Here is a 12747-nt window from a genome sequence, read left to right as displayed (position 1 = left end):
TTGGAACAAATTATTGGAACTCAACTTCCACATAATCCAATATTATTTTTATTAGGTGACATTGAAGAGATAAAACCGGAAGTTAAATTGAATAAGTATCAGAAAGAATTCATAAAAATTGCATTGGCAGTAGCCAAAAAGGCTATTGCAGTTACTTGGAAATCGGATTCGTATTTAAGTATGGATTGTTGGAATAATGAAATCTTTAGCTGTATTCCACTTAAAAAATTACTTATAATTTAAGGAATAAATATGATACATTTTTGAATATTTGGCGCCCTTATTTACAAAAGATAGGATTGTATATATAGGTGCTCCGATGATAAAAATGTTGTTCCTTTGGGGAAAGAAACAAATACATATATTAAATTTATTTCGAATCCCATGGAGCATGTGGAGACCTTCCAATATCCAGGCAGTCTTCCTTTTTTCCCTGTTTTTTTTTCTCTTTTTTCTTTTCTTTTAAGTAGGGGTACGTATCTGGGGGAAGGGTTAAGGGGAGGGGGGAGGATAGATATTATTCTATGTAATCAAGTTTGAAAATTGAATTTAAAAAATTATAAAGAAACGTTACAAAATATTTTGAACTTTTACCTGAAGAAACCCATCTAATGTTTGCTTGTGGGCTGAGAAGAACTGGCAATGAACTAGTCTCAGTGGTGCTACAATCGTCATCCCTTGGTAGCCTGCTACAAAGGGCAATGCCCTTATTCAAAGCTGAAGAGACTGTGAAGGAAGAAAGTTGAAAAAGGGTTCTGACTAGTGAAAAATCCTTGCATATGGAAACATTAAAATGCTGAGTGGCTTTCAGATTGGACTGCAAACTATGGAAGAAATCATTCTTAAACTAAGGGATTTTCAAACGTCAACAGCACCTTAAAATACTAACCTGCAGTATTGTTTATTGTCTGGTATAAGGCCATCTGTTCAGACAAGTTGTAGCTTCCTCTAAGTTGGTTACTTCACTAACTTGTCCTCTTCTTACAGGATTCCATCTCAAAACAAAAGCCTTGTGGTCATCCTGTTGTAATCTATGTCTTAATGATTTGAAGGAGAATGTAGGTCGAACAATTAGTGAGTTTGTGAACGATACCAAAATTGGTGAGTGGTGAAAGCAAGGATTGTCAGGGACCAGCTGGGAAAATGGCCCATGGAATAGCAGGTAAACTTAACTGGGACAAGTGCAATGTTACACATTTTGGGAAGTTAAACCAGTGCAGAACACACAGAGGGCCTTGGAGAGAGTCATAGAACAGAGAGATCGTGGAGTACAAGTACAGAGTTCTCTGAAGGTGATGACACAGATAGACTAGGCAATGAAGAAGCGACATAGCTCTGTGACTAAGTGTAAACAGTTCTGTCATTGTCTAGTTGTATTCAGTAAATTTACACCCGCTCTTTCTTCTCCCATAGGGACATGGCTACAGGAAACCATGGCATCTGGGTGTGCACAGAGAAACGGAGGCTTTCACTGAATGAGACAGTTATGGAGCCATGAGTGGCTATTCCATAATAAAAGCCCAAGACTGCAATCAAACCAATGCTCCTTAGGTTAGTCCCTCTAGGTGGCATCCACCCTTTGCTAACTCAACAGCCACACCCATTCCCCTCCAAGGGTTGACTGGCTCATGAAGATGGAGTGAAACCACCTCTCTCACAGTACAATTTCTATCCTGTCCATTCTGGGGTCAGAGGGTTCACACTTTCACCTCTATATTTATGTTGAAATTGATTTATTTCTGATTTTAGAAGTTGTGTGGATGGGCGATAGTTTCTGGGTGAAACTTGCCAAGGGGTTCTCCCCCAGATTGGACTTTCATGTCCAGACTCCGTGTCCCCACATTGACAACAGGAACAAACTCTGATACAGCTCCAGGTTCAGCCCGGCATTGCTTGGAGTTACACCACTAACATAGGAGAGGGCCCAGTCCATACAGTCAATTCCGGCAATGGCGGTTGGGGTCTCCACCCATGGCACAGAGGCAAACAGAGTCTCAGGGGATTCCCCAGTTGTTCCACATGATGGTGCAGAGTGGGAGGGGCATGCTAAAACCACTCACCAACCAATAGCTGCCACTCCATTAGGTACACTCCAGTATGCACATGTGCCAACAGCTCGCAGAATAGAGGAGGAAGGGTCCTTGTCAGGCATCAGCTGGCTCTAAGGAGTCCCTGTCCACCAATGCCAGAATGAGGCTGGTTCACCCAAGCATTACCATCTGCTGTTAGTGTGTTCTTCACCTCGGGGCACACATCATGCTCTCTGGTGGCACCAACCAACCCTGGGTCTATGGTCTTCAGTTGGTGCCAGCTCATTTGGGGGAACTACCTTCCTGGACTCCACCTAGCTTAGGGCTGCCCATGTTGTGGGTGGGTTGGGCTATGGGGAAGGCAGTTACATGTCTCGATTGACCTTTAGTGACTCAAATCATCCCCAATTGGACCCACCCACTTTCACTCACCGCAACTCCAGACGAACCTGTTGGAATGCTTTGAAGAGATTACAGGTAGGATAGATAAAGGATGCTGTATATTTGGACTTTCAGAAGTCCTTTGACAAGGTGCCACACATAACAGCTTAAGACATAGGTGCAGAATTAGGCCATTCAGCCCATCGAGTCTGCTCTGCCATTCCTTCATGACTGATCCTGGATCCCCCTCAACCCCACACACCTGCCTTCTTGCCGTATCCTTTGATGCCCTGACTGATCAGGAAACAATCAACTTCCACCTTAAATATACCCATGGACTTGGCCTCCACTGCAGTCTGTGGCAGAGCATTCCACAGATTTACTACTCCTTAGAACTCCTATTGGGGATCTGTGTTCCTGGGTCTAGCACACCCAACAAGAATATATGTCCCCAAGTGGCAGGGGCTCATGGCAAGGAATGAATGACTTCGGCCCCTGTAACCGTAAGCTTGGAGCAGGGTAGCCGCATGCACCCCTGTGCCTCAGGATTCCCTCTCAACCTTTGTTCCCTACCAGTTCACCCCAGGGAAGCTTCTTGCTCCCCCCCCCCACCCCGCTTCAGAAGCCTGAGTCGATCACAACCTCCCGGCATTTCAGCTGAAGAAATGAACACAAGGGTGATCCAAGTCTGGAACTGAGGGACCGAAAGTTCCCTTATTCATCCTACCAACATCCCCTCCTGATCCACAACCTCTGGAAACTCTGTTCTTGTAGGCATGTTGAGGTGGCAACTGCTGCCAGAGTGAGGGTTCCTTTTTGAGAGTACCCGACCTGCTGTGGGAGCCTCGGTGAAGGAGCAAGTTCTCTCGTCCTGTCCATCTTTTGTCACCACCTCACTTTCCCTTCCACGTTCAGACCTCCTCTGGTTTCTGTGCTGCAGCAGTAGAACCTTCAGGAGATCCGTCATGGGCATTCAAGGAGCAGGGCCCATGAGTAGCTTTGACCCCCCCTCCCACCCCTGACCTCTCCTCTTCATCAGCCTCCCTGAGGCTGTGCCCAGACCTTAATGTTCTTTGTTCCATGCCATCTTGTCATTCCCAATGAGGAATGAGAGACCATCCTTCTGTAACCAGTCACCTCCGAGACCCTGTCCAGCTCCACCTCCTGAAGCACTGATCCTGCCTCAGTTACCCAGCAGATGGAGTGGTCCACTGCCAGTAATCCCAAGTGGAAGCACTAGGGTTGTCTCATTCTAGTGTGTGGGTCCAGGAGACACGAGATAGATTGGACCCTCTGCTTTGGTGTTCTGAGCTCACAATGTTGCTCACAACGTGCGCTGGTTTGGCAATGAGTAGGACCCCTACTGGTTGATAAACTGGCAGGTAATGTCATTGTCTCCAAACATCCACACCCAGCGAGGATCATCATGAGGCTTTGGGATGCCTATCTCTCCACTGGGAACGTGTTACATAAGAACATAAGAAAGAGGAGCAGGAGTAGGCCATCTGGCCCATCGAGCCTACTCCGCCATTCCATAAGACCATGGCTGATCTGGCCATGGACTCAAATCCACCTACCTGCCTTTTCCCCATAAACCTTAATTCTCCTACTAGATTAGATTAGATTAGATTTTGAGGACACGCAGTCCTCTTTTATTGTCATTTAGTAATGCATGTATTAAGAAATGATACAATATTCCTCCGGTGTGATATCACAGAAACACAGGACAGACCAAGACTGAAAAACTGACAAAAACCACATAATTACAACATATAGTTACAACAGTGCAAGCAATACCGTAATTTGATAAAGAACAGACCATGGGCACAGTAAAAAAAAGTCTCAAAGTCTCTCAAAAGTCCCATCATCTCATGCAGATGGTTGAAGGAAGAAAACTCTTCCTGCTATGGGCTTCCAGCACCGCAAACTTGCCGATGCAGCATCCTGGAAGCACCCGGCCACAGTCCGACTCCAAGTCCATCCGAAAACTTCGAGCCTCCAACCAGCTCTCTGACACCGAGCACCGAGCACCATCTCTGTCGAGCACTTCGACCCCGGTCCCGGCAACAGGCAATAGGCAAAGCCGAGGATTTGGGGCCTTCTCCTCCGGAGATTCTCGATCACACAGTAGCAACGGCAGCAAAGCAGGCATTTCAGAAGTTTCTCCTAGTATTGGGATCTGTCTCATCGTGTTCAGCATTCTGTGTAGAGCCCCGGCCCCAAGTCCTGTTCCCAAGGAGGGGTCCTGGCAATGTGTTCCATGTCCCTGTGTTCCTGTCTCTCAAGTCCAAGGCTCTGTGTTCCCCTGCTCTAGATGAAGGCTCTGTGTTCCTGTCCTTCCCAAGACCAAGGCTCTGTTCTGCATTCCTGTTGTCCCAAGTCCAGGGTTCTGAGGTTTCTGTCATCCCAAGTCCAAGTCTCAGCTGTTCCTGAGTACCAAGTCAAGGTTTCGTGTTCTCGTCCTGTCCACGTGCTTCGTCCTGTGCTGGAGTTCTCTCGTCCGGTACTGGAGTTCCCTCTTTCTGCCCAGGAGTCTTGTTCTGTCCTGTAGCCTCACCTAGTCCTGTCTCCCAAGACCACGTCATGCCTTCACCTAGTTCCAGAGTTCGAGCCCGAGTCAGGACCCAGGTTCTGGGTCCTTGTCCAGTCTCTGGCTCAGAGTCAAACCCAAGCCATGAAGTGGTACCCAAGCCATGTCCAGTCCTGTAGCCACGTCATGTCCTCGCCTAGTTCTGGGGTCCGAGCCCGAGTCAAGACCCAGGTTCTGGGTCTCTGTCCAGTCTCCGGCTCGGAGTCCAAGCCCAGGCTCCTAGTTCCCAGTTCCTTGTCCTGGTCCCGCTTGCCTAGCCAATGCCCTAGCCCAAGTCTGTGTTCTTGTCCCAGCTCTCTAGTCAAGTCCTGTTCCTAGTACTTCAGTGTCTGTGTCTTGCATTTGGGTCCTCTCAACGACACCCCCTTTATGACACCCAGTAGCAAATAGGGTAGCTGAGGGATTAAAAGATTAATTGTAAAATAAATTACTTATTATAAGCATTTTATCCTCAGTGCCTCATAATTGAATACACAGAAACATAGAAAACCTACAGTACAATACAGGCCCTTCGGCCCACTAACTGTGCCAAACATGTACTTTAGAAATTACCTAGGGTTACCCATAGTCCTCTATTTTTCTAAGCTCCATGTACCTATCCAAGAGTCTCTTAAAAGACCCTATCGTATCCGCCTCCACCACAGTCGCCGGCAGCCCATTCCATGCACTCACCACTCTCTGCATTTATAAAAAAAAATTACCCCTGACATCCCCTCTGTACCTGCTTTCAAGCACCTTAAAACTATGCCCTCTCACGTTAGCCATAAAGATTATGAAATCACCTCATCTCTTGCTAACCCACTGTTCTCTTGTATTTGGTATATCATGAGAAATTAGGACTAAAGAATTCATGTTTTATCTGGGCCCAGCCTGAGCATTATTGTTGTTCACTACTGTAGTACAGCGTTAGCTAGTATGATTCCCATACTCAAATTGTACAGCGACACAATTCCTGTGAATTAGAGTATGGCATTCAATGGTGTAAGGTTCAGAATCTGCCCTTTTGAATGGTCTTGACCACATTTCTCTCGCCCACTGCCCAATCGGGATATCGCTGCCCCACTTTATGCACCTTGAGCCAGAGAGTCAGGTTTTGCTATGGTGAAGTCACAGCTTTCCCCTTTATTGATTGCAGTGCTTGAGGTTGTACTTAACCAATAGGTGATTTGCTGTGGTCATTAATCCATAATGAAAATGGCAGAAGCAAACCAAATGAGAAAGTAGTGCGGACAGTATAGTATGGAGCATCTGAAATATCGATTTATACCAGCACCAAGCTACCACCAGCAGCTAATGTGTCTGTTAGGTGAAAAAGTTTTTATCAAATGAGGCAATGAAACTGTCCAGGCTCCTTGAACATCTGATAAAGCAAACAAGAGCTGTGCTTATTTTCAGTCACTTTGTGAAAATGTTCAGAAAGAGAAGGCACTTCAAAACATGTTTGCCAGGATTTCACAACAAGATAGTGATGGTTTACATGCTTCATACAACTTTTTAATGCTTATTGCTAAACCTAGAAAACCCCAGACAATTGGAGAAGAACTGATTCTGCCAGTAATAAGGGAGGTTCTGAGTACATTTTTGCACAAGTCACTAGAATGAATAATTAGACAGATTCCACTCAATGACAACTCTGTTCAAAGACAAACAGGTGAAATATCTGAGATTGTGGAAGACACATTATGAGACATACTTGTTGTTTCTAATTCCTTTACACACCTCAGGAACATTTTTGCTGTTTCCGTAGCACTTGACTGTTTTTTACCTAACTCGATGCTCAACGCAGCATGGATGGAAAGTGTGCAAGCAGCCAGCCAGATTCAAACTCGGGATCACTCGCCTTAAAGTTCTGTGCTGATGCCACTACACCACTGGCCACCTTAATGTACAACATACTTAAGAAATAGAATTTGCTCTGCATTCAGATGAGTCAACTTTGACAGGCAATGAATCTTTGCTTCTTGGTTATGTTCGCTTAATAAAAGAGGAAAGTGCGTCAAGAGTTGTTGAAGTCAGGTGGCTCTCTAAAGGAAACTGCCTGAGACACTTTTATGTGCTTTTGAAACCGTGATAAAATTCTTTGAAGATTCAAATGCTTCTTTCAGTAATCAACTCAAGAATATTAGGCATGACATTGCTTATTTGTCAGAATTATTCACAAAGTTAAATGAAATCAATCTTCGATAGCAAGGAAATGATGTGAACCTTATCAAGGTCAAATCAGTCATCTCCACGTTTCTGTCTAACTCAAACCTATTTAAATGCAACATTGGCCATTGAAACCCTTTCCAGTTTCTGAGCCTCTCTGAATTGGAAGAGAAAGAAATATTGCAGATGATGACCATCAAGTTTACTGTACCCATCTGGATAAGCTGCATAAGGACACACCAGAGAGATTTCAGAATCTTTTCTCAATCCAATTTCCAGATTGAGGAATAAATCCCTTCTGAACACTCATAATGAGGAATTAACAGGAAGGATGAAGGAATAATTGATAGTGTTACAAAATGACCTTGCTCTGAAGCTGAGGTTCAGAAAATCATATCAAGACTTAGTTCCAGAAAGAAATCTCTGAATCGTATCCTGCACTGTGGAAAAAGGTCAGGATGTTCTATATTGCCTTTCCAAAATCATTCCTAGTGGAGTGCGGCTTCAGTGCAATCACCCAATTCTTTCAAAGCAACAAAACAGACTGCAAATTACTGAACGGGTTGATCTGAGATGCATTCTGAGTGATGTTCAGCCTGATGTGGAGAAGCTGATATCACAGTACCAAGACCATCCATCTCATTGAAAGGTGAAAAAGCAATGAGGTAGTGAATAATTGGATTTCTAAAGGTATGCTGTAAAACTGTGGATGAAAATTGTTTTCGTTGTAATTAAATAAATAAATCATTTTATTTGTAGCCTTAAATAGATTTTAATTTTTTTCTTGCAAATTATTTGTCACTGCCTTGAATTTGCAACTCCTATTTTCTTTAATGTGCACTATAAATCAAATGTCTTTATAGTTTTTAGGGAATGGTTGGAAAGAGTGCTGGGAATGTGGTCTGGGAGCCAAGGGGGTAGTAACTCAATAGGCAGTTTCCTATTCCCCCAAATATCTTTGTATCATCCATAAATGTTAGGATCAAATCCAGGCCACTTAAGTTGTCTGACAGCAACTCCACCTGCTACACCACTGCCAGTCATGCTGAGCATCTACGTTGACCCAAAACATTGACTGCTTATTCCCCTCCATAGGTGCTGCCTGACCCGCTGAGTTCGTCCAGCATTTTGTATGAGGAGCAGATTAGAACGTCTGGAATTTTATACTTAGCCAGCGCTCTGTATGCTGAATCTGAAGTTGTTGCCAATTTCAGAGTAATTGAAACAAATTTTGTCAGTCCTATTATTACAAGCCCAAATTCTGAGCCAACATAGCTACATATCTTCCATTTTTTTTGGAAAAAGTGAGCCAAAAGCCTAGAAAACTGAATTATTCTTGTCATGTTTCTGTGGTGGAATATTGTTAATGCAATTCATTGCATTTTCTCTTAATGTCAAGCGTTAAAAATAAATTATCACGTTTTACCAAATAAAACAAAATGCATTGATTTTATTATGATAATTCTGGAGGGATATGTTAAAAAATATATTACTTCACTGCTGGCATATCTGCAAAAGTGCATACAGTTGAAATATTTCTTTCCCCTTTGGCTTCGTAAACAGCCTGCTCCAATGGGACATATACAAATGATGAAAATTACTTAAGAGTATTCATAAATATAAGGCAGGTGATGAAACACAATCCATTTAAATAGTTAATGTTTAAGTGGTTATGCTACACAGCTTACAAAAATATGCAATGTTGTTCCAACTTGTTGGAAAATTAAAACTAAAACAACATGATAAGGCAACTGAATAAAGTTTGACCGAAGAAAGGAAATCTGCCAAAAGATCATTTTCCCTTGTCTATTGCCAGAAAGGAAGATGCCTTTCAATGCACCTAATATTTTATCTAATGCCTGACCAATTTAGTAATATCCTTAATTGCCCAAGAAATTGAATACTTTATCATGTCGTGATTTTTTAATCCCAGAGTTGTCTGACATTCAGATTGACTTAGCTGAATCATTTCACAGTAACCAAATGGTTATTTCTCCAAAGACTCAGTTGACATCCAACATATTGTTCAGCCAAGAATAGTGCATCTTGGTTGATTCACTGACTAAGTTATCTGATTTCAGTCTAAACAGTGGAAGGAATGCTTTTATTAACATTACATTAGGAAGCAGAGACAGTCAGAATCCACGTTCATGATTCAAAACAACTTTTTAAAACTGTAGCTACTGGAAATCTGAAGGTGTTGTAAATACTCAGCAAGTCAGGCAGCAGTGAATGCGATTTGGCTTTGTTCTAAACACAAGAGATTTGGCAGATGCCGGAAATCCAGAGCAAGTCAGTCAGCATCTATGGAAATGAGGGCCTTGGCCCAAAACGTCAACTTTTTATTCCCCTCCATAGATGCAGACTGCATTGCTGAGTTCATCCAGCATTTTGTGTGTGTTACGCTTGACTTGTTTTATATGTTCAGCATAGTCTGTCTTTATTCTTCATAATGTTTACTTTTTTATGACCAAATGTTGAATGCAAGAATTTGTAATATTACTGGTGAGGACAGTTATCATACACGAATACGAACTCACAGTAAAGCGTGCAGTAAGACGAAAGGGCAACACAATGGAAGTTTCCTGTTTTTCCTGATTGTTTTAGGCTTGGTATTATATCGGTCATTGTGGCGGTGCGGAAATATGCCTCTACCAAAGGAGCTGTAAGGTGCTTCTTCCCTCCGCTAGCCTGCAGGTCACCCTTGGGCAAGGTGTAGCACATGCTTAGCCCCCCAATCAGGGTCACGTGAAGCCATGGGGAGCAGGTGGTGGATGATTGTATGAGCAGCTAATTATGTGACCACTGCCTCCAGGCGGACACTCTCTGAAGAGTATTGATAATGGCTGGGGTCACCAGTCTTGTAAAGACACTGCCCAAAAGAAGGCAATGGCAAACCTCTTCTGTAGAAAAAATTGCCAAAAACAATCATTTTCAAACCCATGGTGGCCCATGTCATATGACAGGGCACATAATGAAGATGGTGATGATTGTGATATCAGGAGAGAAAATCTCAATAGGATAAGATCCCCAAGGACAGAGTAATTCAAGCATGAATTCAGCACAGAAAAAGGCCCTTCAAATTCAGTTTGAAGATAAGGAATTTGGGTATGAATCTCATGATTAAATCTAGATTTAAATGCTAAATTAAATCGAGAATTTAAATAAAGGCAATAACAATATACGGGGAAACATAGAAACACAGAAAACCTACAGCACAATATAGGCCCTTCAGCCCACAATCTTGTGCCAAACATGTACTTTCTTTGGAAATTACCTAGGGGTACCCATAGCCCTCTATTTTTCTAAGCTCCATGTACCTATCCAGGAATCTCTTAAAAGACCCTATCGTATCTGCCTCCACCTCTGTTGCTGGCAGCCTATTCCACACACCCACCACTCTCTGCATAAAAAACTTACCCCTGACATCTCCTCTGTACCTACTTTCAAGCACCTTAAAACTGCCCTCTTGTGTTAGCTATTTCAATCCTGGGAACAAGCCTCTGACTATCCACACATTCAATGCCTCTCATCATCTTATACACCTCTGTCAGATCACCTCTCATCCTCTGTCTCTCCAAGGAGAAAAGGCCAAGTTCACTCAACCTATTCTCATAAGGCATGCTCCCCAATCCAGGCAACATCCTTGTAAATCTCCACTGCACCCTTTCTATGGTTTTCACATCCTTCCTGTAGTGAAGTGACCAGAACTGAGCACAGTACTCCAAGTGGGGTCTGACCAGGGTCCTATATAAGTACAACATTATGTCTTGGCTCTTAAACTCAATCCCATAGTTGATGAAGGTGAATGCACTGTATTCCTTCTTAACCACAGAGTCAACCTGCATAGCAGCTTTGAGTGTCCTATGGACTTGGATCCCAAGATCCCTCTGATCCTCCACACTGCCAAGAGCCTTACCATTAATACTATATTCTGCCATCATATTTGCCCTACCAAAATGAACCACCTCACACTTATCTGGGTTGAACTCCATCTGCCACTTCTCAGCCCAGTTTTGCATCTTATCGCTGTCCCACCGTAACCCCTGACAGCCCCCAACATGATCCCCCACAACACTCCCAACCTTGGTGTCATCAGCAAATTTACTAACCCGTCCCTCCACTTCCTCATCCAAGTCATTTATAAAAATCACGAAGAGAAATGGTCCCAGAACAGATCCCTGGGGCACACCATTTGTCACCGACCTCCATGCAGAATGTGACCCATCTATAACTACTCTTTGCTGTCTGTAGGCATGCCAATTCTGGGTCCACAAAGCAAGGTCCCCATGGATCCCATGCCCCCTTACTTTCTCAAAGTGCCTTGCCTGGGGTACCTTATCAAATGCCTTGCTAAAATCTATATACACTACATCTACTGCTCTACCTTCATCAACGTGTTTCGTCTCATCCTGAAAAAATTCAATCAAGCTCGTAAGGCACGATCTGCCTTTGATAAAGCCATGCCGACTATTCCTAATCATATTCTGCCCCTCCAAATGTTCATAAATCCTGCCTCTCAAGATCTTTCCCATCAACTTATGAACCACTGAAGTAAGACTCACTGGTCTATAATTTCCTGAGCTACCTCTACTCCCTTTCTTGAATACGGGAACAACATCTGCAACCCTCCACTCCTCCAGAACCTCTCCCATCCCCATAGATGATGTAAAGATCATTGCCAGAGGCTCAGCAATCTCCTCCCTCGGCTCCCACAGTAGCCTGGGGTACATTCCTTTCAGTCCCGGCGACTTATCCAACTTGATGCTTTCCCAAAGCTCCAGCACATCCTCTTCCTGAATATCTATATGCTCAAGCTTTTCAATCTGCTGTAAGTCATCCCTACCCCTACAACTGCCAAGATCCTTTTCTGTGGTGAATACTGAAGCAAAGTATTCATTAAGTACCTCTGCTAGCTCCTCTGGTTCCATACACACTTCTCCACTGTCACACTTGATTGGTCCTATTCTCTCATGTCTTATCCTCTTGCTCTTCACATACTTGTAGAATGCCTTGGGGGTTTTCTTTAATCCTGCTCACAAAGGCCTTCTCATGGCCCTTTCTGGCTCCCCAATTTCATTCTTAAACTCCTTCCTGCCAGCCTTATATACTTCTAGATCTCTATCATTACCTAGTTTTTTGAACCTTTCATAAGATTTTCTTTTCTTCTTGACTAGATTTGCAACAGCCTTTGTACACCATGGTTCCTGTACCCTACCATCCTTTCCCTGTCTTATTGGAACGTACCTATGCTGAACGCCACTCAAGTATCCCCTGAACATTTGCCACATTTCTGCCGTGCATTTCCCTGAGAACATCTGTTCCCAGTTTTATGCTTCCAAGTTCCCGCCTGATAGCTTCATATTTCCCCTTACTCCAATTAAACACTTTCCAAACTTGTCTGTTCCTGTCCCTCTCCACTGCTATAGTAAAGGAGATAGAATTGTGATCACCATCTCCAAAATGCTCTCCCACCGAGAGACCTGACACCTGACCAGGTTCATTTCTAAATACGAAATCAAGCACAGCCTCTCCTCTTGTAGGCTTATCTACATATTGTGTCAGGAAACCTTCCTGAACACTCCTAACAAACTCCAC

This window comes from Mobula birostris, chromosome 11, assembly GCF_030028105.1.
Source record: "Mobula birostris isolate sMobBir1 chromosome 11, sMobBir1.hap1, whole genome shotgun sequence".
NCBI lineage: Eukaryota > Metazoa > Chordata > Chondrichthyes > Myliobatiformes > Myliobatidae > Mobula > Mobula birostris.
The sequence above is the reverse complement of the archived record's forward strand: the minus strand, read 5'-3'. Positions refer to the sequence as shown.